At 40.7% G+C, this 4,257-nt stretch overlaps 1 protein-coding gene across 5 annotated transcripts in view; it reads right to left on the reverse strand.

Annotated features, from left to right (window-relative positions):
* LOC107698678 (calcium/calmodulin-dependent protein kinase type II delta 1 chain-like) overlaps positions 1–4,257 on the reverse strand; it is a 68,947-nt gene that overhangs the window by 52,990 nt on the left and 11,700 nt on the right. For all 5 annotated transcript variants that reach the window (XR_001635372.1, XR_001635371.1, XR_001635370.1 and 2 more), the window contains exon 2: positions 3,154–3,219. The gene's annotated coding sequence lies outside the window, so the exon portion shown is untranslated. The remainder of the gene's footprint in view (positions 1–3,153; positions 3,220–4,257) is intronic.

Here is a 4,257-nt window from a genome sequence, read left to right on the forward strand (position 1 = left end):
TCGTTGTTTAACATCTGATGACACACACGATCTATGCGTTATTTGTTTGGGCGAAGAGCACGCACGCGATGTCTCCGGGGGGGCTCGGCGTGCACTGCGAGCATTTTTCCAATGAAAACGCTCCGCTCTCGTTTGTCTCTCTTTTCGAGGAAAGAGGGACAGCCATCTGCTTCCCGCGATTCAGGACCCGCCGCTGCTGAGGCACGGAGGAGAATGAGCTCGTTGGGATCGCAGGTGGATCTGGCCGATGAGTTTGAAGAGGGGTTTTCCCTGATCGTCGGCTGTGGACGAAAGTGAGCCGCTGGAGGATGATGTTATTTCATTAACATTGTCTGATCCAGGGGACAGTGCTCTGCTGGGTTCAGCCCAGCAAAAGCAGGAAATGTCTGAGGAGGGCAAAGAAGCTGAGGCTGAGCCTTCCCAATCCTCCTGCCCTGCGTATGATGAGCTTTTGAAAGTTATGGATCGCGCCACGGCGAGGAATGGAAGAGGCCGTTTGACCTGCTGAAAGACCTGGATAAAGGCGAAGGCCTTTCTCCTGATGAGGTGCGCCACACCACAGATCTCGCTCTCCGTGCTACTAAGCAGGCCGCCTCTGCTATGGGCAGGTCCATGGTGGCTATGGTGCTAGGCCCTTCCTCTGCCTCTCTGATGTTTTTTGGCTAGCGTGCAGTTAGGGCTGCACGATAAATCGCATGTGATATTTAACGCGCATCTTATCAGTAAAGCCGTTCGATTTTTTGCGCAGCTCGTCAGTGCACAACGGCTCGGTGTAGTTAATGCTGCTCAATGTGAAAGCCCGCAGGTGATGGACATTTACCGCTGATTACAGAACTGGCTTTCTGACAAGATGCGCATTAAATACCGCATGCGATTTATCGTGCAGCCCTACTTGCAGTACACTTACCCTTCTGATTCTAACAATCATGCTGCAGGTTGAGTCTCCTCTCGTTTGAGAACTGCGGTGTTGCTCCCTCAGCTAAATAACTGCTAGCTGTTCCACCATTGGACGAACTGTATTTTTTAAAATCCATGTTATGGTAAGTGTGCACGTGAAGTCTTTGTACACTTTCTAAAATCCACACTGTGGTAAGTTCGCACGCTAGTACTCTGCGTTCCTTTCTAAAATCTTGTATGGTAAGAGCTACGCGCAGCAGCCTCGTGCTCTTTCTGAGTGATATAACCATGGTTCCCTGAGTAGGAAACGCGACACTGCGTCCTCTAGGTTTCTTGCCATGCTTCGGACTCAAGCTTCAGACGAAGAAGTGGATGATGTGTTCTCCCGGCGCCTATTTATACTATAGTCCGCCGGCCAACGTGTTGTTGGTGTTTTTTCAATGTATGCTTCAGACACGGGTCACGACGAGGCGTTCCCCATAGTGACCCCTAGAGGATGCAGTGTCTCGTTCCCTACTCAGGGAACCATGGTTATATACGTAACCTGAGATGTTTTCTGGAGTGTTTAAAAGCATACATATAATTGAATATAATTAATTTATTAATTCCTCTGCTCTGTGTGTTTGAGCTGTAGGTCTCTAAACTTTTTTTTTCAGCGGTTTACTTTGCTAGACAGAATAATTTCTCGACATGTTACTGATCTAATGTAATTTTCACAGCAATTCAATGCTGTAACAAGAAGGAAGCATGTGCAGAGGATTTAACAGGGCAAGAACAGGGTCAGTAAACAGACAGCAGCCAAAACTGTTTAGTGTAATGCAGCCCATACAAACAAATCCAAAACAGTAAAGGAGCGAAAATGGGGAAAATAGCAAGGCTGAACATAACACTAAATACAATTCAGAAAAGAACATTCAGAATTGTCAACATAAACAATAAACAAGACTTTGTAAAGAAGCAGTGCAAGGCTGTGCTATACAAGAAGTCTACTAATGAGGGGATGAGATTCAGGTGTGAAGGAAACCCAGAAGTTAGTATTCTGGTGATGGCTCCCTCATTTGGTGGGAGGAGGGAATGGCAGGTGCAAAAGCAGTTATACTTTAATGGATGAAGTGTATTGCCCCATAAACTTCCACTTTAAGTTAGGGATGGGCGATATCTTATCGTTTGCGATATACCGGTAAAAATTCTCCCCACAATAAGAATTAGTCTTCCTGCGATAATAACGATAAAGTCTAGTTGTTGACATATTTCTGTGTGCGACAGTGCGGAGCGACATCGTGGAAGGCGGACGTGAAATTGAGGAGGAGTAGCCTCTATCGCTAAATGAGGAGCTCGAGCTCCTTTTACAATCTGTATCTGGTTTGGTTAGGGCTGTACAGTGCACAAAAAATCGGTCTGAATAAATGTACTACAGTAGCACGTGTGCGATACAGTTTTGCATTTGTATGAGCCTGTTTACAAACCTGTTGTCCAACAAAGATATAATTTATTGACATGCTTTTTCTCCAAATTAACTTTATAACATAGTCGAGTGTTTGAAATACTTCTTTTTGTGACCAGATGTGGTTTCATATTACAGAATGATAGTATTATATACAGTGATAAAGGCCATGTCGATTAACATTGCATTATAAATATACTTTCCTTATAAAAATACCCAAGCTTGAAGAACACAGATAAACTATATATTTTGTGCAATCGTATGTTTATTTTCCTCAAGTTTCATCAGTTAAAATGTCTCTATCTCTGTTGTGCGTTTTATTCAGCGATAACTGGATACCTTCCTGGAGCGTCGTCAGTAGTATTACTTCTGCTATGGATATGTGGAGTTTCTGTGCAAGAGCGCCCTCCGGCTTCCAGTATGAATTAAACAGTTCTTATATTACGTGTGTACTCATTAATGCTCACAACACCCTATTTTGGGTAAAAATAGGAAAGATAATTATCGTCACTGATATTGCGTTATCGCAATAAATACCAGAAATACCGTGATATATTTTTAAGCCCATATCGCCCATCCCTACCGTAAGTCCATTAATGTTGAAAAAATATCACAAAATAATTTTCTCTGATAATTGACAACACGCCACAGATGTAACTCTCTATAGAGCTTCATATATTATAGGCCTATATGATATGCTTTATATTATAGTTTAGTGTGTTGTCTATTTAAGCTAATTGAGCTGTTTATTTAATTCATGCATTCTAATGAGTGGGTTTTAAAGGGGTTTGCATTTGGATGCAAGCACTAACCTGGCATCGGCCTCACTGTAGTACTCTCTGGCAACAATATCTTCAAACAGCTCCCCTCCTGTGACTCTGAAAAAGTTCACATTCAGAGTCAACACATCAAACAGTCTAATTGCAGCACCTTTAATAAACAGGAAGGTATGATTTACATTTTCATCTTGGCATGACATTATGAGTGATGATAATGCAAGAGTGTATATACAGTATACATCTCTTGTCTTTACACACACACACACACACACACACACACACATACATATATATATATATAGAGAGAGAGAGAGAGAGAGAATAGAAGTTTAAAAATCAATCAATAAATAAAATAAATAAATAACAAATAAAACTCTAACCTACCAGAGTGTCTCTACACTGGACACAAATAACTTGTGGCAAATTCTTTTAGAAACTGAGCATCACCCTGCCCTCCTCACTCTGAAGGGCAGAGCACTTAAAGTAAGTACTCTGAAGGGTACTTTACACTTACATGAACACAAATGTCACTGCCACTTTCTTTTGAATTAGAATGTTACCTTGACAACACTGCAGCAAAATTCATTATAGCAGTTTACATTTACATTTTACATTTAGTCATTTAGCAGACGCTTTTATCCAAAGCGACTTACAAATGAGGACAATGGAAGCAATCAAAGTCAATAAAAGAGCAATGATATACAAGTGCTATAACAAGTCTCAGTTAGCTTAACGCAGTACACGTAGCAAGGGTTTTTTAAATAATATAATAAATATAAAGAAAACAGATAGAATAGAAAAAGAATAGAGCAAGCTAGTGTTAGAGGTCTTTTTTGCTTTTGTTAATTGTATAATAAATGAAAAGAAAACAGATAGAATACAAAAAGATTAGAAAGCAAGTGTTAGTTTTTTTTGTTTTTTTAAGAAAACAAGCAGCAAATTAATAGAATGCAAGTCTAAAAGGGACAAGTGTTTTTTTTTTTTTAAGAATAGAATTCGAATAGAGAGTGCTAGTTAGAAGGTCAAATAAAAATGGAAGAGATGTGTTTTTAGCCGATTCTTGAAGATGGCTAAGGACTCAGCTGCTCGGATTGAGTTGGGCAGGTCATTCCACCAGGAGGGAACATTTAATTTAAA

This window comes from Sinocyclocheilus anshuiensis, unplaced genomic scaffold (genome assembly GCF_001515605.1).
Source record: "Sinocyclocheilus anshuiensis isolate Anshui unplaced genomic scaffold, SAMN03320099.WGS_v1.1 scaffold126, whole genome shotgun sequence".
Classification (NCBI taxonomy): Eukaryota; Metazoa; Chordata; class Actinopteri; order Cypriniformes; family Cyprinidae; genus Sinocyclocheilus; species Sinocyclocheilus anshuiensis.